Raw genomic sequence first — 22,675 nt, forward strand, 5'->3', positions numbered from 1 at the left:
GCACGTGCTCCTGCATTCATGGCCTGCAGCAATTTTCAGGCAACAATAATGTCAAGATCATTCCGGTGATTAATGTTCTTCCTAGAAAGAAAGCTGAGAATTGTCTAGTGGAAGTTTGAATTCATCGCGTAGCGCAGAGGGTTAATGTGCCTGCTGCTAAGGACATGTACCATGCAGATCACAAAGTGAAGATAATGTAAATAGGTCAGTGGGTTACTGCTTTTGTCAGAAACTTCCTTTTGTAACTTGCATTTTCTAAGTTAAAATTCTAATGTAGAACCGTGAGCTATTAACGGTCATCAAAGAACTGCATTCAAACTAAAAAGGTATAGTTTAGAACGTTATGATTTTCCCCACTTTTTCATTCATTTGGGTAGAAATCAGTTATTACAGAGAAACCCCAAGCATGGCGTTACATTTTAAATTCAGAGTTTGTGCTTCTCCAGACCAAGCCTCCTTAAACCATAGAGTAATAATATGGATGACATGTGAATCCTACCCCTTGCAGGCCTCTATCTTATGTAAGGTTTTCTATACAACGATTTACACAAGTATGATGGTCTCTGTGTAACGTGCGCGTGATGTAAAGTGCTCTTACATCCTTGACTTTTATGAGCGATGCTATAAAACGAATTAAATGCATCTGAGAGAGTGGTTATGGAGACTTGAGGCACTGTTAAATGGTGGTAGTGAGGGAATCCGTGGCGGAGGTGATCATTGGGGGAGGTGCCGAAAAACACTGTCACACCGGGTGCCACCAGCGCTAAAGACAGCCCTGTCTGAAGCACAGGCCAATAATAAGATGCATCCAGTGGCTCAGCCCCTCTCAGATCAATGGGCATCTCATCCAAACTTTCATGAATATTGTGCCCTTCAATGTCCAAATTATGTAGAAGAACCCCTTGTTTTCTGGCAGAAGAAATAAGGTAAAAATCCGTTTTTCCAACATTTATACAGAGGTAAAGACTTACCAGCCTCTGAAAGGAATTTGGGAGGCTGGAACATGCTAGCTGCTGCCATCGTGTAAATATCAAAGATGGCAAAGAAACAGTGCATCGGTTCAGGTGCTAAATCAGTTGTAAATTACTCTTCTGAAAACTTGTAGTAAAGTCGGAGATGAGTTTTGGAGTTTGACTGATCAAGATAACTGTATAAATTTAGAAAGAAGCAAAAACATAAATGAATTGGATAGACCCTCATTAGTCAGAAATGGACCTCAAGTACAAGCTTCAATAAAACACACTTCAAAATCTAAGCAGCAGCAAGGATGAATTTTCTCCGTCAGGAATTCAATGAAGGTCGCAGCTGAATCGGATAATAAAAACGGTAAAAACAAAAACTCCTCCAGAGATCCCATGTGTCAAAAATGCCATACGTGCCACTCATACAGGAGTCAGTGATTTTTACTGCAGAGATTATTACATTAAAGGAGGATCAAGAATTACATTACCAATACAAAAGTAATCACTGTCAACCATGTGGAGGTTTAAAATATCTTGAGTAATCAACATGCATCTGTGGTTGCAGCTACACAATCCAATTTCAACAACCTGCCTGATCACAACTCAGTAGTTGGTATATGTGTGGCTTGCCATTGCCCATGAGCCATCTTCGTCGACATGTTTTAAGTTCAGATTAACCCTTTCATAATCAACCAACAGTAATGAAGTTCCTTGTCGAAGGGTTTATTAGTATCTCCAGGCAGGACAGTTGTTTTTTCAATGGTGCCCTAGCTCCTCAATATTTTGTAGGACTTCCTCTGGCTCTGTGGAGCCGAGCCGCCCCCCCATCACGACCCCAGCAAATGGCAAGCCACAACATACATCTAACACCACTTCTAGGTCTCCATTCTTTTCAACTTTCCAGTTACAAGCACGCTGACGATACCCAGATCATCTCAACACCTAGAAAAACTCTGACGCCCTGGCACCTGCGGCCTGGGTGAACGCCTGATGGCAGCAGACAACAGGAAACGACAGAACTGTCTCAAAATTAAACCTCCCAAAACGGAGATCCTCCCTTGTGGGCCATGGACCTCAGAGATTGGACCTTTGAGGTACCTTGTGCTATAAAAAACTGCAAAATATACAGATTTGAACACCAAGGCATAGTTGAGTTGGATTTTATTTTAGATGGATCTTGCTTTCACAAAGCAACCCTAAATAAGCCTGAACTTCTTCACCTCCACAAGCAGGGTGCAAGCTCAAGGTGGACCGGACGGAATACAAGCACAGGGCCTACATGCCGAATATTAGGGAAGTATGTAGTACCTTATATAAGTGCATAAAATGCATTTCCATGCAACATTTTCTCATATATTGTAAGGGGAAAAACAAGTTGGATTATATAACAGAAATATTTTTTAATTCTTCTTTATAGCTCTGAAGTATTTGTAGCATTGTTATGGCTCAACCTTCACGGGTTTCATCCATCCACCATGTAGCACCTAGCTAGGGCTTTCAAGGCAAATCAATTACATCTTCTGCAGTTAACTTTATAAAAGGTCCTGTCGTTTTATGTAATGTGTGGATATAGCGATGCCCGGTTTGTAAAACTACATTATCTGATTCTAGAGTCAAGAGGGAAAGTGATCATGCAGTCAGCACAAGCAAATGTGCTCGATTAGTGCCGGTAAGAGCAACGTTGGAGGAACATATTATTCTGTCTAAGACAGCCAAGCAATCTTTTTCATGAGTCAGAGCCTAGATGGTGCCTGTCCTCAGAGGACATTCAGCAACCCACTGAGCTGTCCTGCGTGAGAGCTCTGAACGTGGCTAAGTGCCAATGGGCAGGAGTACATCAGCACTGCCTATCTCTAAATCCAAGGTCCAGCTCCCACTCTTAGAACATCCTGTTTCATTGTGGGAACTGAGTGGCGCTGCAATGCGAGGGACCGTTCGCTTCAGGAATGAATATCTCTCACAGTTCCAAAACTACAGCAAACTCTGTGCTTCAAAACCAGGTGAGAAGAAAAGCGGACTACTAAAGAAGATTCCTCAAGGTCACCTGAGGGACAAACACCTTTTCTAAGAGACCACGCCACAGAACAGAGCAATAGCTGTGGGAACAGATTATCCACTGGGAGATGCGGACCTTTCAGTCGGCATCTTCAACACTCCACACAAAAGCTCATGATCATGTCAAGCTGAAAAGTTCACTAGGACTGCTGTGGCATCTCTCCGTGACATTCAACAATGAGAAAGTCCTCAGCCTGCTTTTTCCTCGGCAGTGTATTGTACTGGACATGCTCCGGAAGTAAAGTAACTTGGAGTGGGTAACAGGAACTTCACCTCAGTGTTATGGCAAGCTATAGTAAAAGGTCAGGATTTGAATCTGTGCCTAGGTGGAAGGAAACAGTAGGGCACATATGGCAACAGTATCTGTCAGGCAGTCACTGGAATACGGCCTGGGTGACTGGAGCGGTGGAGACTTTTCAAAGTCTGTCCACTACCTTTGTGATGCAGAAAAGAGGGGTCATTGAGAAACGTAGAAAGTGCGGCACTGTTTGACCACGAACCAACAAACAGCATAAAGTCGACACCAACGGTGGGAGCAAATTCACTGCATATACCGCTTGCAATATTGAACGAGCATAGAGAAAATACAAACCTTCACCCGCCTAACACAAGGTGTGATGCACTGATATATTGCCGAACTAGTCCCAGGCAGGTGGGCTCCCCCTGGGAGCAGGGCAAAAACCCTCTCAAAGGTCAATAATGACGAGGAAAAAAAATGGGCCTATTAGATTGACAATTTGAGGTCGTGGTATTGTGGCCTACAAGTACAACAGAGGTCTGGGGACAGTGAGGGGTCTACCGGGCAACCCTGGCAAAAAGAGAAAAATAAACTTGTTCAGCTGCCCCTGCTACAGGAGAGGGGGGGGGGGGGGGGAGAGAACAAAGGGCACTAAAGACACACACTCCCGCGACAGGAGACTGCAGTGCGTGCTGCTCTTTAGGACTCTAATAGGGCGGGAAGAGGCACCACACAGCTTCCTCCGTCAAAGAGGGGCCCGCCAGTGCCCGATGCAGCAGGCAGAGTAGCAAGGAGGGGGAAAGGGTGATCCCGCACAATGTGGAAAATATGAACACGTGGCAGCTTTTGCCACACAAGAAGAGCACGCTGGTGCTGCCAGGGATGAGATTACATCACTGTGCAGGGGGCCCAAGCTGCGGAGTATGGAAACGAGCCAACGGTTCCTACATTGCTCCGGTCACCGCAGTCCAGGCTCAGGGAAGCATGTGTATAGGAAATTGGGAGGGGCAAAAGGTACCATGGTCCATCCGCACTGACCCAACTATAACCCGCAGCCACACAAAACGACAGCGAGGAAGGCCACCTCTAGAAGAACATTGCCACAGTGATCAAAGGCCCCTCGCACAATAACCTGACAGTGGAACACACCAAGAGGCCTGGCAATCAAGACAGTCAAATATAGACTTCACCCAAGGGCAATAACGTTCAGGGTGGCACATGTCACGTGAAGCCGTGCTGTCAAATCCAACAGAACCAATCACAAAGAGCACGTCGGGCAGCTGGGGTCACCTCTGGTCGTGGTACGAAGCCTAGGAGCCAAGCTCACACTTTGGTAACAGATCACGTATTGCTTGCCTGGCCTCAGTAGTGTGAACCAAGCTTATAACACAGACATAGGAAGAGCTATTGAGCTGGGGAACAGAAGCGCCTGTTCGCACAGCTTGTGAAGGAGCGGACTTTACCACTACACACTTTTCACAGGTGGTAAAAAGTCAGGGCGCAGGAGGCAACCGCAGAAAAGGGAGTTCATAGCGTGACACTCACTCACCAGAGGGCCACTCTTACACTTACCTATCGATATTGGACTTCAGGAAGAGTTAAGATTGGAGAAAGAGCTCTAAAAAGAAAATAGGGACCTAACTAATGCAAGCACTGGCCTAGGCCAGGCATCAATGAGAGCCAGCAGCTGAGAGCAGACGGTGGGACTCAGTTCACATCACTGAGAACAGGAAAAGGTCCTGGAGAATCAATCTTCAAAAGGAATCCACCCTCCACCCCCAGTGATCGTCAGTCACAGTAAACACCGTGAAGATGGAATCATCAGTATGGGCATCCGCAATGATATGAAGGGCAACGCAGTGTACCAACCCAGCCTGGCACAATTCATGTGAAAATATAAAACTGAAGCGTCCAGAAGCGAGGGAACCGTAGCTCTTTAACGAATCACTCACACAAAACACTTTAAAAAACAGAAGGGAGACACCAGTAGTGGAGCTGACAGTAAGCCAAGATCAATGGAACATTACATTCACATAAGTGCCCAAGGCCAGAGGAAAGTAAACTAGAGAAAGCTACAAGATGGTGTCGCTTAGGTCCTCGTTTGCTACTGAAATTCAAGATGATTATAAACAAAAAATACATTCCCAAATGGTTTGAAAACATTGTCGCATTCCTATTGGCTGTAACGAGATCATGCTGTTAGTCTCTTAGGACGCATGACCTTGGGGTGGAAAGCCTCTGCCTGTACAACTGTGACCCTCAACTTCCCGATTATTTCTCAGACCCTCTCCTTATGGTAACAAAACAAACATGGAGCTTGGCTTTATAGTGTTGGCACGCAGTTTTATCGAAATAGATTCTACCAGCATGGATCTAATATTTTCACAAATCCTGGCGCGTTCTCTAATCTCTTCTCTTCATGTAACGATTCATCCTAATCTAGCCTTTCTACACCCCTTAAAATTCCCTGTGCCTTTTTTTCGAACCTGTAATAAATTACCATGTTGATAAATTTTGTTTCAGCCTTTATATTGCTTAAAAGGCACGTGCGGAAACCAATTATAAAGAAAAGTTAAAAAAAACTCACGAAAAAAGGATTACTGAACAAAATAGCAATGACAAAAATATGCGGCAAAAACTTTTTACTTTTTAATATTTGTAGTAAGAGTTACTTTTACAATTTCCTTATGTATGTCAACAGGTAGCGGCAGTGCGCCATAATCCAGCTTTGCTAGCAAAAACACCCTTATCCAGATCCCCACCCACATGCAGAGTGCACCGAAAAAATGGTAACTTTAGCTCCGATGCATTGACAAAACTGTTCCACAAGAGGGGGCTCAAATCAAGTAAACATTACCTTGTCCCGCTTAGGTTAGGCAGTAATTATCAGCACAGAGCAATCGCTATGAAAATAAATATTATAGTAAAACTACAGTACGATCTGCAGAAAAAAAAATCCAGAAGTTAGACCATGCACCAAGTATTCAATAAGGAGTTTGAATCTTCGGGAAAAGATGTATGGTCTCGGTAGATAAATTATTCTCATAGTTTTAGTAAGACAAGAAATTGTGCAATTAAGATAAATACGAAAGTCGTTTAAGACTTCAGAAAGACGGGGAAATGGCAATACGTGTTTCGTATTAGACAACATTTCTCACATCTATAGTAGAATGCATGTTTGATCCAAGTTTCCAAAAACATTCAGATATATATAGATAGATAGATATATACACATCCGTTCCACACACTCTCGGATAACGAGCAGTGTGCTGCATTAGAGAGCCCACGAGGTGGTGACGTGTCAGAAAAGACAGCGTGTGCTACAAGGAGACTTCATGAGCTTTTTATTTTATTTATTTATTTATGCATTTTTATATAGCGCGGACTTTACCGGAAGGCGTCAGAGCGCTTCACAATACGAACACAAATGAAACATGATGAGAAACATTACACAGGAACCGATTACAAAAGTAGACGTTACATTGCATAAGGTAAAAGTGACAATTGTGAAAAAATAAAACACATGAGGTAGTAAAAATTGTGAGCAACCAAAAATACATGAGGTAGTAAAGAGTGCACAAGAGGAAAAAGTGACAAGTGTGCAGGATATAAGAGAAAACAAGGTATAGTTAGAGGTATAATACTGCAATATGAGCTAGATACTCAGGCACACGAACAAGCGTTACATAGGCAAAGGTGGCCCTTGTGCAAGTATCAAAGGCAGAAACATGTGAGAGGTAGCAAACCGTGTATTACAAGGGCCAAGTGGTGTGTGCATGTTACAAAAGGGTACCAAACACAGGTATATGGAAAATACTGCATAAAAAAAGGCAGGCGTTCCAACCACAAGAACACACTGGGAAAGCACTTCCATGGTCATGGAGAGTAGAGTTTTCAGTAGTGGGAGGTCTTCCTTCAAATAACAGAGGACGTGAATTACTTTTGGAGGTGTCTCTGGAGGAGGAAAACTTTGAGGTCCCTTTTGAAGGCCTGAGAGGAGGCCGTGGTCCGGAGCTGAGGCGGTAAGGAGTTCCAGATTCTCACTGCGTTGCCTGAGAAGGATTGGGCCATCGTTCTTTCCTTCTTGAAAGTGGGAGGTTCAAGCAGTAGGTTCTCCGCATTGCGTGAAGGTCTAGAGCCTCCAGAGAGTTTGTTTATTCGCCAGGTAGCGAGGAGAGGAGGAGTGCAAGGCTTTGCGGGTGATACAAGCGGTCTTGTAGTTAGCTCTAGCCTCGAAGGGAAGCCAGCGGAGGGTGGATAACATCGGTGTGATGTGATCGCTTCTTTTGGCCCCATAAATGAAGGGGATGTTGCAATCTCCTGTTAGTTAGGATCCGGCCGGCAGATTTTCCACCACCCTATCCTTGTAATGCTGATAATCCTACCAGCCTGCTCCCCTCCCCCCCCACGAAATATTACAAAAGCACAGACGAGGCCTTGTGGTGGACACCAAGGCCACCTCCACCGTCCTGCTTTCCACAAACAGTAAGTTACGGTGGGTACTTTTTGCGAACCTCAATCAACTTCTTGAAAAACATACCGTAGCACTACCATATGTAACCGCATGCATCAAAGTTCACTCAAAACAAAAAATGGTTTATCCTAAGAACCATTTAGCCCTGTACAACTGAAAAGAAGTGAGAACATAAGCTAGAAAGTGGAGTTTAAGGAAGGGGCGCCTCAACGTGTCAAGGCTGAGTAATTCAGATATGGTCTGCATTCACGGGGGAGGGCGGTGCAACAGGTCTCGATTGGTTACTAGGGTAGAGGGGCAGGAAAGAACAGCTATTCAGAGCCCATCTTCCCATTTCATGCAGTGATAGGGAGGCAGCGGGAGGCCGAGAACTGACAACTGCCAGGCCAGGCCGCACTGGAGAATCTAAGCACAACAAGACTGGCATAATGCTATGTCTGCATTCTAGCAATGCCATCATATTGTTTTAGTGCCTACAAGAAGTAGTGTCTCAAGCAGGAACAGAGGTCACCAGTGGAGATTCCATGCAGGCACAGCTGCACACAGCAAGGGCTCCCGTTTGAAGACCCTATTATACGTGGGCCCCTTCTCAGGAGGGAGTAAACTGATCTCACTTGAACAGAATGTGCAGCATCCCACCCTGGCTTGTGACATTCGAATGATGGCACTGCTCTTCTTATTGCATCTAACCAACAACCACAACCAATGCTGCGCTTATCGACGAGCATGGGGACGGTGGGGGGCGTGCAGGCTGACATTTTTCCCACTGTTTCTGTGAATTGAAGAGAACCCAAACGTCCAAGACACGTACATTAATCGAGATGGTTCATCCTTCCAAACCGAGTGCGTTTGCTTTCAAATTGCTCCACAACAGAAGTACCGTTTCGTAGCTTTAATCATTGTGGAATTATGACATAACGTAAATTCAGCAAAAAAGGGTATAACGCCCATTCCCCACTAGCTCCCGCCCTCTGATCATTTGGGCAAAACTACAACCCCGCGACTGACTCCAGCCTCCACCCTACAGTACCGCAGAGGAGCCTCACTCAGAACCCACGAGCAGGAGGCAAAACTGTCGGGGCTGGGGCTGGGGCTGGGGCTGGCTAGGAACCGTGGTTCTACTGCCTGTAAAAGCCAGGCCCAGGACAGAGGAGGCCTCGCAGGCTGCGGACACGAATCGGTGCAGGTCTGCGGGTGCAGGTCCCAGTGGGTGTACAGACGGCTGCGGGCACACAATACTGACCGGGTACAGGTTCGATCGGCAGAACGCAAAGATTGGGATTTCTTGGTTCTAAACCGAATGCTTTGAAAAAAGAGGGGGTGGGGCACTACAGCAAGACTATTGGATAGAATGGAAAGAGCAAAAAACAAAGTTACTCAACAGTTTCCCCGAGTCTGACGTCTTTCGTCAGGTGCTCTCCTCACAGGCACAGTGAAGGTAGCCAGACCGTGGAGAGCAGGCCCGCCCCTCAAAGAGAAGGAGCCGTGCTCTCGTTCGAAGGCCGGCAAGTGCTGGGGCCCGCTGCTTGCGACAGGGGGTAACGCAAGCCCGTGCGGCGCGGGGAGGGGGGGCATCTTTCAGGGGTCCGCAGACTCTTTAGAGAGGCCCCATTCCACCCAAGGCCAACGAATATCTGCGACATATGGGAGACAGACTCAGGGTCCCTCCATCTTCTGGGGTGGGTGCATCATCTTATGCTAGGCCGCTGAGCAGGGTGATGGCGCAAGGCAGGTGGCAGCCTGTCCAAGCGAGGGCGGCCATCAGGAGCCCCGCCTGCCTGTCATGGCGTGAGCCACACTAACCTTCGAAGGACTCGTCTTATCTGAGCCTCAAGGACCCCGGAGGAGGAAGGACATGTGAACATTCCTCCAGAACCGCGACACCCCAGGGCCGACCATGGATTGAAGTTTATACCGAGGCAAAATTGAAAAACGTTCCCCTACATCTTCAGCAGTTTTCGACCAAAGGTCACAAAATTTGGAATGATCTGGAAGTGACATGTTTTAAAATTGACTAACACTGAGAATGTTACAGTTAAAGTCTGCCACAGGGGGTGTGCAAACACCTTAGTAGCAACTTTGATCCTAAATCTTATTAGCACATTGAATTTTTTTGTTTCATCCTCTCATTCAATCTGTTTTTACGTCAACAAATTTCTGAATGGAAAATAAATGGTTTGACCAAATGCAGACTTGGCAAAGGGTTCTTATTCACAGAAACTCAAGCTAAAGCTTTTTCGGTGTCAAAAAGCTTTTTTTTTTTTAGGGAGGAGTGGAAAAGGCAGACAAGGAGCAATGTTTAAGCAACACACTCAGACACCTGGGGAATATATAGACAGACTCATCTTGGACACTCTTAGGAGGTTGAAGGGAAATGCCATTTCCCCAAAAATATTTTATAGAAGCATGGAAACTCATTTTCTGTATTTTTCAAACAGAAAATGATTACAAGTAAGGTGCACAGCCCACTGTTAGTCCTTAAGATGTGTAGCATCAAAAGATGGGGCTATAAGAAGGTATCATAGTGAATAACCTCTGTGCACAACTATGTGCATCATGCATCTCTACAATGAACATACCCAAAGGAATGAATATCTGTGTAAGCTTTCACTCTAGTTCCTACAGGAGAGAGACTGCACAGAACAGCTGACTCTACCAAGGTTTAGTGTAAACACAAAGTTGACTTTGCTGTGCACGACAAGCCAACCAATCAGAAGCAAAAGTACTAGGGCAGAATCTGAAAATATATGAAATTATAGATGGGTAGTTATAAATAACATTCTCCATTGAAGGTCTTCATGTGACATCGTATATAGCACATTTGATTTAAAATGTCCATAATGTCACTTGGAACCACATGGTGGAAGGAGCCACACTGACAGTTATATGTATGATTCTATGCATTTTGTTTTTGTGCCTCCCCAAAATTCCATCCTACCTTCACCTGATCCCCATGTGGTAGTCATGTCTAAAATAGCATCATTTCCCTCAACCCTTTACCCCTCAGCTGTACTTTAAAAGCAATGTGTATCCAATGGCTTGCTGCCCACCACCAACACCCTGAAAACACAACATTAAGACTTGCTACCCTTCCACAACATCAACACCTCCACCCACCCCATTCCAATATTTAAACCATAAATATCTACTATCCTGCAACCCCCCCCCCCTCCTCGCAAACACTTGGAGATATTAACCCACCCTGCCCTAACATTTAGAAATCAATGTCCCCCTTCTACACAACCTTCCGAGCCCTACCTTCCCCTCCAAAGGCCGTGTCGAAGGCACGCCATGCCACATCAGGGAGTGGAAATTTGTGCCAACAGCGGTGCTAAATGAGACGCATCAGCACAGAGTAGAGTCTCTTCCCACATGGCATCACAAGTGAAATACAACTAATGTGTTTTCATTTGTGAAATAATAGCAGTGAATAGATTGATTAATATCAAATCCAGTATTAATGCTAATGGCTTCCAAAGAATAACATACATATTTCCCATATTTTCCTAATTCTTGGGGTTGTTTTCCAAAGGAAAAAAAACTTGCTAGGGCCGACAGACCACCCACGGAACATTTGGAGTTGGCATGGTTTGTTTATCAAACATCTACACAGACCCTTGCAGGTGTAGAATCCAAAAGATGTGCGAGCTCACCTGTGCAATGCACACGTCTTTAGGCCAGAGGTAGGACACAGACAAAGCTATTATTTATTAAACAGTTCTTAAAATAATCCATTCCACATCCTTAAAAAAAACGCGGTAGGAGTTTGTTCTTCCCCCACCCCCCCATAATGGCACTCCACCCCCAGAGCCTCTGCTTCCACCGGTGTCCTTAGTGCAGGGACACCAATGTGTAAAAAGCGTCCAAGGGCTAGGACCTCAGCAGTTTCGACCACTGGACTCCCAAGCACCCTGGTGTCTAGTGAGAGGGGAGCTGCAGGGTACCTGCTCTGGGCACCCGTCCTGACTCACCTTCCATCTTTCTAGTTCTTGTAGGGATGGGGGAATGAAGGGGAGAGGACGGGGGAATGAAGGGGAGAGGACGGGGGAATGAAGGGGAGGGGACGGGGGAATGAAGGGGAGGGGATGGGGGAATGAAGGGGAGGGGATGGGGGAATGAAGGGGAGGGGATGGGGGAATGAAGTGGAGGGGCTGGCCACCAAACTGTTCACCTACATAAAGCCATTTGGCCTTCTTCCATCTGCCACCACTTATCTCCTGGGTGCTAAAAGCAGGGTTAGTGTGGGGTAATTTCGATCCCCGCCAATGTCAAGTACTTCTGCAGTACCAGTACATCAGAAGCCATTTTCTGCCTTTTCAACCTGCCCCACCAGTGCACTCAAAGGGTTAAATCACGATTGATGGGTGGTTGGTCTTTACCCAAAACATAATATTTACAGCTTTAAAAGCAGTGTATTGCATTAACCACACGTGTCCAATGAAGGTCCGTAAAGCTATAATTATCTAAATGATTTAATTGCGTCTTTGCCCTTGAACATCGTGCAGAGAACAGGAAGTGAAAATGGATAGCACAGAGAAGAAACAAGATACAGCGGAACAGGAGCCATCCCAAAGACGACCAAGAGATAAAAACATTCCACATAAAACGTAAATGGGGCAGTAGAGAGGGAACAACATGTCACTATAAGCAAGTGGAACATATGACCGTCGCTGCACCGCACCCCTTCAAAGAACACAAGAAAAACAATGCGAGGTCTGCCTCAGTTCCGCGCCTCGGGGACAGCGGGGTGAGGGAAAAGGCTGTTCATGCCACAATGTCTCATTCCTGCTGCCCTCCCGTATCCTGCGACGGCAGGACGCGCCTGAAAGAGAAGGCAGCCATTACCAGTATCGCTGTGAAGCAAGCAATGCAGCTGCTCACGTGTGGTAAACCTCCCCTGTACAAGGGAAGACTAACCCTCGCCTACATTTGAAACAAAATGCATATTAATAGCAGCTTCTAAAAGCCCCCAGGGTGGGGGTGCCTGGCGTAGGTCCAGGAGATAGCTGGATACGATACTTGAAAACAATTCATCTAAATTAAACATGCAAATAGTCAATGGCCCTCTTGAAAAATCGAGGGGGATCGGACAAGACTGGTCTTCACCGAGTCCAGCGTTACCACCGGTTCTCGGAGCCACACCCAGCCCCGTCAATGGCGGAATCAGCCGCACCCAAGAGCATGCATTCTACCGAAGTCCATGGAAAGGACACGGAGGGTTGCCATAAGGTACCACTGCCTCAGACTGGTCGACGAGGGAAAACAGCGCACTATAAATAATCCAGCAGCCTTCGAGGGGTCCAGGATGCCTTGGAAAGGAGACCTTCATGCCAGCTTCAAAGGAAGGAGAGCGCAAGTGCCGGCCTTGGTAGGAGGGTACCGGTAGGGTGAACGGGTGGTGTGATGTCTCGGGCTGGCTGTTACGTGCGAAAGGAAGAGTCAGGAGGTGGAGATCTTTTGTGTCAATACTTACATTTCAGTGAATAAACAAAACCAAAAAGTCAACAGAAAAATTAAAAAACGCTGACAAGCCAAGCATTGCACCAATGTGAGGAGGCGTGGTCAGTATCGTGTACATTGCCCGAGCACAGTCAGATGAAAGCCTTGCGAGGTATGTGCCACGACCACATATGACAAGGAGCACAGCCGAACAGTAAACAGTTGAATACCTATGCATAGGTAAGACGTGCTCACAAAATATCGGTTGCCGCAGCATAGAGGAGCTGGCTGATGTAGACCGCTAATACTAGCCTAGCCACTGCACCGCTTGGCGAGGAGGGGGCCACTCAACAACTACCACAAGTTTAAGGGCGGTTGGAGAGTGGCTTTATAGCAGCAGGGCCAATTCACCAAGGATTAAAAAAAAATGAAAGATGCCATTAAAAGGTGGATGCAAGGGCAGGGTCATAGCACGTCAATAAGGGAATCAGGATCTGGTTGGCTTTCTTTACACATACTCTAGTGCCGTCCCTTCCTTTCACAAATCAAGGTTCTCTGTGAGGTAGTTCAATTGGTTCTGCTAAATTGATCCAACACCAGATGGCCCCGATTTATCTTCTCGCCCGCTGTTAATGGTGGGAACCTCTGCTCTCTCTTGAAATTAGCAGTAGCTTGCTAACCTTAACCTTTTGAAAGAACTTCGAACGACCTGGTTCTAACCTCCCAAGGGATTGCTATTCAATGTGCTGGAAAGCAATCAAATCACTTAGGCCCAGATGCATCAAGCTAAAAAACGCTTGCAAAGGGGCAGATTCTCACAATCTGCCCCTTTGCGACCGGTATTTTTGCATTTGGGATGCTGCAAAAAATGCAATTTAAGAAATCGTAAAATTGTGATTACTTAAATTGCTATTGCATGTAAGGAATCTCAAATTAAGATTCCTTAAATGCAATGCATTAAAGTAAAAAAAATAGCGATTTCGCTAATAGGGGGAGCAAATTAACATGAAGTTGAACTTCATGGTAATTTGCAAAAACTTTGAAAAATTTACATACAAACAGGCCCTTAGGGCATTTGTGTGTGCAAGATGTACCCATATGCAAATTTCAGGGGTGCAACAGGGTGTCCTTTTGACACCCTGGCACCCTTGAAATTGCAATCTCAATTTGCGATTCTCTAATTGAGAATCGCAACTTGAGAAGGTCTTCCCATTCATTCCTATGGGCCGATGGGCCTCTAGGCCCATAGGAATGAATTCCTTAATTGCGACTCGCAATTAGCGAGTCGCAATTAAGGAATTTTAAGAAATCGCTAATTTTTTAGCGAGTTCTTCATACATAGCCTTTTGCTATTCCTTATTAGCGAATCCTTATTTTTCGCTAATAAGGAATCGCAAAATGGATGCTTGATGAATCTATGGGTGAATGGTTCTAAGGTTTAGCAATGCTGCTCAAAGTTGTCGTTTTTATTAGAGTAGCCCTTGTATTTATTTATACAATACTTTGACTTGTGCAAATAATAGGTTGTTTTTTTACAACTTGCATAACGGCCTTTGAAGTTGGTGGGGCTTTGAAGAAGTACTTCACACACTGCACTGGTTAAGTGGCCACACTGCAAGTGCTAACCCTGCAGCCAATTCTGATTCATTAGCAACATGCACTTCACATGCTAAGAATCAAGTCCAAACACACAATGGAAAACAAGCAAAACAAGTCACATAAGGCTAAGTGCTTCCGCTGATCAACTCATGATTGGCTGAAGAAATCGAACAAATTGGCAGCTGTGCAGTCATCTGTCAGAATCTTCTCTGAAAGGGAACAAGACATGGAGCAGAGTCCGTCACATGCCTGCACTATCAATGGCACGATGGCAGAAGGTGAAGAATACTCTGTCACAAGCCCAGATGACTAGTACAAGACCAGCAGGGATGAGTGAGGGTGAATCACATCTGTATCATACACACTTATAGAGCTTTAACATTTTAATCACAAATCAAGGAAAGAACACAGGTGACAACAGTGAGCAGCATGTTCAGATCAAATGACCCATGACTCCTTGAACACTCAGCCGCCTTAGACACGTCTCCCACCGTACCCCAACTACCAGACTCCACAACGCCAGAATCCGTGGCAAAGCACAGGACTGGATCTGCTCCTTCACCGGTCGAACCCAGCGAGTCAGACTACCACAATTTCTCTTAGAACCCACAGAGATCAGCTGCGGAGTGCCCCAGGGATCATCCCTGTGCCCCACCCTCTTCAGCTGCTACATGGCCCCACTTGCAGCCATAGTCAGAAACCACTGATGTGCCATAGTTTGGAACACACGAACACACGAGCGCACACACACACACGAGCACACACACGAGCGCACACACACACACACACCCACACACACACGAGCACACACCCACACGAGCACACACACACACACACACACACACACACACGAGCACACACACACACACACACACACGCACGCACGCACAGGCGTAGGTGTAAATTTAATAATAAAAACAAAAGCGTACCTGTCCGCCGGCTGGGTCTTGCATTTTCTTTACAGCTCTGGCTCCTCCTCTCCTATCCTATCCTGCCTTTGGCAGGCACAGGAAGCAGGCAGCCTCCCTCCCCATAGGCAATTAAAAAGCTGCAATGGCAGCGTTGCTATTGGTGGGATGCCACCCAGCCAGGCGCATATGGGAAGGCCATTTTCTCCATGTAGGCTGTATTGGAGTCTGCATGGAGAAAGGGCAGAGTGTGGATGACTGGTTTGGGCGTCCCCAGAGGGCCAACCAAACCAGTTACGCTCCCTCGGGTGTGGGTACATCACTCCTCCCCTGCCCAGCCCTTCTCGTAGAGCAGCCCCGCCCACCCGCAACCAAACACTTCTGCTTTGCCGAAGTGCGAGAAGTAGAAACATAAAATGGTAGTTTTACAATTTTATGTTTCTGCTTCTCGCACTGCGAGAAAGCAGTGGGGTGACGCTCCTACGCGTCACCGAGGAGCCACCCCTGGCCTGAAGTATTCCTCCTAAACGCAACTAAACTATCCCAGCGCTCCACATCAAAACTACTGTTCAAAGCAATTCAGCAGTAAACCCACCATCCCATAATTCAATTATCAGGTACAAAGAATAAAAGAAACATGAATCGAGCCCTATTTTTTTTCGCACAACTCTACAAAAATGGTATGCATAACAAGCGCAACACGATGACGCAATCTGGTTGTGGCGTGGTGACCATCACATCCAGTTCTTCCGACATAGGTCCCACAGCACAACACCCAACATATATGCTCCACCTGTAATTGCAGTAGTAGACCATGTGAGTGCTCCAAAGTCTCACTAGCAGCAGTCACAGCTAAGTAAATGCTAGATGGCATATGACATGGTTCTACCTGGCAGCTGTACAACACTAACAGCTAATATAATTGCTTTACCAGTAGCCACAGCCTGTGCAGCGAGCATTCATGATCCTACCCCTACCACAGAAACTTAAAGCGGAGGAAAAACAAAGGATGCACGTGCAGATTTTCTTTGATACTGCATCAGACCAGTCAAAAATGAGTGCGTTAGGTCCCCAGATGGGGTTTCTATGCACCAAGTCTAGCTTTTGCATGCAACTGAAGTTGGGAATCAGGCCGGTAAGCAAAAGACAATATCAGATTGCATTTTCAAAACAAAATTCTGCGCCTGTACTTTGCAGCACTGCTAGTCAGTCGTGTCCACCTGGGTGTTCTGTGCAACAGCTCAGTGGAGTCATGCTACTGCCACGGCTATCTGTACAACCTACAGGTCAAACAGCAGTTTATTCTTCTGGGGGTAACTCACATGAATACCGTAATATCGTTTTCGAACAGCACAGTCGCAGCAAGGTTAGATGTGTTTTAAGGTATTGGGTTAAAAAAACACTGGGCAGATAAGTATGTAATGAACTTGGTCTATTTTTGCTGTGCTAGTGTAACTGAATCCAAGGATAAAAAGGAATTGGTTAGCCAGAGCTAAATGTGGCTCCTCGTCCGCCACTTGGGTTTAAGTGTCTTAAGAGGAACTAAAAAGGCTCCTCGCCAAAGGAATTCTGTATCGTTTATGCAAAACAAACCAAGAGAAATGGCCTCTTTGTTCCTTGAGATTCGAAAGGTTTCATTGAACCCCATTAGAAACTCTTTAAATGACAAAAGTGATAGTCTCCAAGTTTTTAAACCTACACATAAGAGCAAGTTGAGTATCTAGAAGATGAAGATACCACTTAGAAAGACTTAATAAAAGTTTGATGATAAAAAAGGCAAGTGAATAGGTGGAGGAATGGAGCTACTATTATTGTTGTGATCATCTTTCATTTGTTACCAATAATCGATCTCAAGTTACTTAAAATAAAAAATAAAACATTCAAATTCGAACTTTTTACGGTCCAGTGTTCTCTAGATTAAATAAAGGCTTATAAAAATCTTATTAAACACATACGATTTCAAGATATTCCACAGCACTAATGGAGGTGACAAAGGAGACTGGGGCCTGTGTCTATATTTTGATGACAACAGTTGCCAAGCGCAGCCAGAATTAGCCCCTGGAAGCACCTTACCCTATGATAACATGGCTCCTCCGGCTATAGATAGGAAATGCAGAGCTCTTGGGCCAGTTGATCCCCGTCAGTTGTTGCTTCCTTCCTTCACTAGCGGCGGTAGGTCACATTCCAAAACTTCACTCCGTAAGATATCGCTCAGTCCACATAGTATCCAGACAAAATGTAAACCTAAAAAATAATCTAGCTAAAAAAACTCCAGTTTCGACCATGATTATATCAAAAGTGGCAAAAATATTAGCATGCTCCCAAAAACAAACAAGCATTGGCATTGCCAATAGGTCTCGCCTTTTGGACCTTATAAGTATTTAGCCATGCAGCATATTATCCGGAGTGCTACAACATCTACTGTTCTTTAATTTGGAAGCTCTGACAGTAATAGGTACATTATATCACTGAATTGAGAAGTGCTTAAAGTGTTATTTTTGTACAACTGGTAGTCTGAACACACAGATCTGGAAGTGCTTTCATATCAGATAATGAAGAAAAAAGATATTCTTAGTGAAATAAATAATTTGCTTGTTAACACAATTTAAGTGTGGAAGACAATGTGTCCAGGTAGCGAAGAAGACACAATGTGCCCAGTTTTTCTGGTTTAATTTTGTACAATTCAGCTAATAATGGGTATCAATGAGACTGCTGAGTTCTGGCTCTAGAAGTGAGTGCAACTGGCTCCGATCTGCGATTCTACAAACAGTCTGAACTCTTGGTCACTGAAAGTATGGCTTTACATGGGAGGTTGTGGGAGCTCCAGGGTGGGGCGTGCACCAGATGCAAGGATGCTCCAGTTTCCTCGGCTGCTGGGGTGCTTCAAGGTCGCTCCTGCTCCAGAGTGTAAAGTTACTCCAGGGTGCACTGCTGCTTCAAGGGGAGAGGATTGTGGGATTTGTAGTTGTTTTAGGTTGCTCCAGAAAAATAGAGAGTGGTCCTACTTGCCAAAGGGACAGGATACCAATTGACTATGTCTAAAAAGAATTCCCTTTGGGAAACCACAATAGCATACTTAACCAATCACTTCTCACTCAAACACCTATTCACACAGGAACTATATCAGTAGCCAAAAGTCAAGTATATGAATGGTTTATTCATCAAATAAATGTAACCAGTTAAAAATTAATACAAGAAAGAGTTAGTCAACTTCATGAATTAAAATACAATTTAATCAAAAATTATTACACAATGTGCAGCAAAAATATTTCTTACACAATACAAAACATTTTTTAAGTCCACATTAATGATCCATTAAAAATAGGATTGTTTTCAAAATTACACCACCAATGATGTGCACCGGAATTATATGGAACAAGGTCTTGTTGTATATAAATCCGGTGCACATCATTAGTGTTGTTGCAATTATGAAAACAATCATATTTTTGATTGTTCTTTTAGGTTCGACTGGTGATAAGGGGGAAAAGGCATACATTCTGCGGGCAGCTAGAGTGGGTGCAGAGGGGCACATAGAGAGGTCAGGGGAATAGAGAAATACAAGAGGCATAAAGAGAGACAAACAAGGTGGTACGGAAATGAAGACAGGGAGACAGACAAGAGCAAACCGCGTGACAGACACAGTGGTACGGAGGGAGGCCACAAAATCAAGACAGAAGAAAAGAGACAGACAGCGTGACAGAGTTAGATAAAGAAACTAAGAGGGTGACTACAAGCATGGCAGGAGGGAGGACACCAGTAAGGATTGAAGAGGGAGCAGGCAAAAACAATCTTTTTGCCCCACAGAAATAACCCTGAGGTGTTCTGTGCGGAGTACCAACAAACTTTGCCACCTCACCCCGCTCACCTACATTCATAATGCTGCCACCAGAATCTGTTTGTGTTTCGCTCAGCAAACACAGAAACACCACATTCTTAAAACACGAGCGAGAGGAAAAACAAACAAGCGAGGAGTAATCGGAGACTGAGCTGCTTACATTGGATCCCCAATGTAATACTGAAAGCGGCGTCACTGAAGGGCGCGGGGTATGGCTCGGAAGCGGCAGCCGAATGCACCACGGGATATGAAAAACAGAGGGCAAGACTTCTTTGCGGTGCATATGACTGGTTGCCTGGCTTCCGCGTTCTCCCGTACTTTCAGATTATCATTACCACAATCTACACCAATTTCTGCAACAAACTTGCGTGCTGGTCTCAACAGCCTGGATTACGGTGAGAACGTAATAAAGTTAGATTGTGGTCCAGGTAAACTTAGAGAATGACCGCTCAGCAGTTCGTACACAATCAGTCAACGCAGGACGAGAATATCTGGTCCCCTGAGAGAGAGCTCGGCATTAAACCACAGATAGGAGTAAAGTGAAAAAACGTACTTCTCTTGATGGCTGCGCGGCTGGACGACAGGGCTCCCTGGCTGCAAACAATCCAAGCTGCAAACTTTCACGAAAGTGAAAGCTAATAAGACAAGAGCGGCCAAGTGGCGGCAAAAGTGAAAGCAGCTGCATCGTCCCGTGAGTGGTGCACGTTTGTGTGAAATCTGACACAATGGCACACTGCGCGCCACTTGCCGTAACCGCAAGCGGTAGGCCTTTTTACAAGCACGAGCGTCAGAGCGATTCCAAGAGGTCATTTTCCTAGAGCAGCGCAGGCGCGCTGCGCTCGGTTCGACCTAAAAAACTACAACCAGACCAAAGATGCATACAAATGTGCAACAAGAGCGATTTAAGCATGACCTTCAACGATCGGGAAGTGTATATGGTTGGGATTTGTGAAATTGTATTAGGGCAATAGTTTTGTATGGCTATTCCTTAAAAATAGTATTGAATCCAAGGTCTAGGATAAAACTAAATTAATTTACAAATAGGCAGAATAAAATATTTAAAAAGGTAATCCTTCAAGAAAGGAGAGCCAGCCAAATAAGCTGCTTCACACCAAATAAAAAATATATTTATATTTCAAAAAGTGCTCTAATAATGAAAATGCAAAAGAACACATTTTCAGAAGTATAGGGGCCCTCAGATGTGTTAATCAGCCAGAAACACAAGCAAGTTATAATAACTCAAAACTTCACAGCAAAAAAACAAGCATTGGCATAGCCAATAGGTCTCGCCTTTGGGACCTTATACGTGTTTTGTCCCACATGCCAGGGTTTCCTAGGATGCAGATTCAGAGCGCTTTGCATGTGAAGGGGTCATTGCATAGAGCTGAAAGAACTGCCCATCCTGGGCTCCGCCCCATCAGAAACTGGAAGTTCCAGCTGCAGAGACAATGGCCGGCCATCAGAAACCCAAAACGGCCTGCATTCTCATACTCACCAATTACTCATATGTGAGCCCTTCCCCAAGTAAAAAAAATGCACAAGCCCTGTGCTTAAATGCAATACATGCACAGTGCACATTTTGTGAAGACAATGGGAGTGTACAAAGCATTCACACCAGCTAATCTCCCTGATCCGGTGGTTATCAGAATGAGATAAACATGTACTTTGACTGTGTGAGAGGCCCTGGCCACCGGACCCCTCCCTGAGCGGGGGCACGAGGGGAAACGCTGGCTGCATAACAGAACAGGGCCCGGAGCCCAAAGGATACGTGCAAAGCATCAGCAAAGCCCCACAGTGAAATGTATAAACATGGGGGTGGGGCCACCCACAAAAAGGTGCACACTTGATATTCCCAAAAAAGTCAATGCATCGCACTTTCAGAAATAAGGAAATTGTGCCAAGGTACCTGAAGGCAGGGTGTTCTTTTTTGAGGGATATTATGCATTGTTTTTACTCTTCCTTTTCTCTAAAATCCACGCTTTGTTTTTGTTATAGATAACTTTCCTACAAGCTGTTAATTCAGAGACTACGGTGTCTCTAGTATTATAAAGCCGCAGCTTTGGAGAACTATATAAACAAACATGTCTTGCTGTTGCATCAGGTCCCTGTCCTCCGTGGTGCGATAAGGGACAGCCGTCGAGCCCCCGTTGCGGGGCAAATAAGTAGAAACCCATCGTACCTTAGTGCATTTGGTACCATCATAGTATTTGACAAAGCGGATGGTCTGACTTTGGTAGCAGATCAGGCACAGTTTGAAAAGTGCCGAGGCTTTGCTAGTGAGAAAGCAGAAGCAAAGCGCGCGCAGAAGGGTGTCTAATTATTGTATCATTAGTAGGCAAATGATTATTTGCAAAAGGAAAGTTTTACGGTATTTATTAAACTATTGGTGGCCTTGTAACCACAGAGGGAGATTCAGGTTGTGCAACAACATGAACCCTTCTCCACTTTGGCCCTCGTGTACACTGTCCTTGCAGAGCTATAAATGTGTGGCACTGTCCTCATCACACATTTTACAGTCACTGTAGATTTAGGCCCTAATGACCGGTGATCATTTCCTCTTTTGCCCGCATCAGAATTGCCATTACCTGCCTGGGGTCCTGGTTATTAGGGGAGAGGGTAGTAACAGCAATTCTGAGGTTTGGGGGAACAGAAGGAAATCTGACTTACAGAGCCGATTTTACGATTTTGCCCAGGGGCTGCACTGAGACCCTGCACGCTTGCAGGAGGTCAAATTTCTAGGTGAAACACTGCGAAACTTAAGTGTTGCCCCACATTTATAATTCCACTGGGACCAGTAACTGCTGTTAACAGTCTCAACAGAATTATTGGGCCGCTCACAATTTGGGCTTTAGAGTAAGACTGCACATGTGGTAATATGACATCACAGTACCGTAAAACATTGTGGGGTCCACCAGCAAAAATTAAATTAGTTAGTTTTCATTTGTGGGTGGAATAAACCTAATACCGAGGGAGAGACAGTGTGAGCGTGCATGTATGTGTGCGTGTGTGTGTGTGTGTATGTATATGTATGTGTGCATGTTTAACAGAGGGGTCGTAGGGGCACGCGAATACAACATTCTTACATCCTTCCGAGTTCCGTGTGATGGTTTGCGTTCATGAAGATCACAGACTCTGCTTGAGTGCATCTTGATCACAAGCCATGAG

The 22,675-nt window shown here is 45.2% G+C and overlaps 1 protein-coding gene and 1 pseudogene across 1 annotated transcript in view; both read right to left on the reverse strand.

Moving 5' to 3' along the window:
- Nucleotides 1–22,675, reverse strand: part of MAPKAPK2 (MAPK activated protein kinase 2) — a 220,277-nt gene that overhangs the window by 77,598 nt on the left and 120,004 nt on the right. The gene's annotated exons all lie outside the window — the stretch shown is intronic.
- The window catches only part of LOC147712752 (uncharacterized), a 31,953-nt pseudogene continuing 10,345 nt past the window's right edge, over nucleotides 1,068–22,675 (reverse strand).

Source organism: Lissotriton vulgaris, chromosome 5, assembly GCF_964263255.1.
Source record: "Lissotriton vulgaris chromosome 5, aLisVul1.2, whole genome shotgun sequence".
Lineage (NCBI taxonomy): Eukaryota > Metazoa > Chordata > Amphibia > Caudata > Salamandridae > Lissotriton > Lissotriton vulgaris.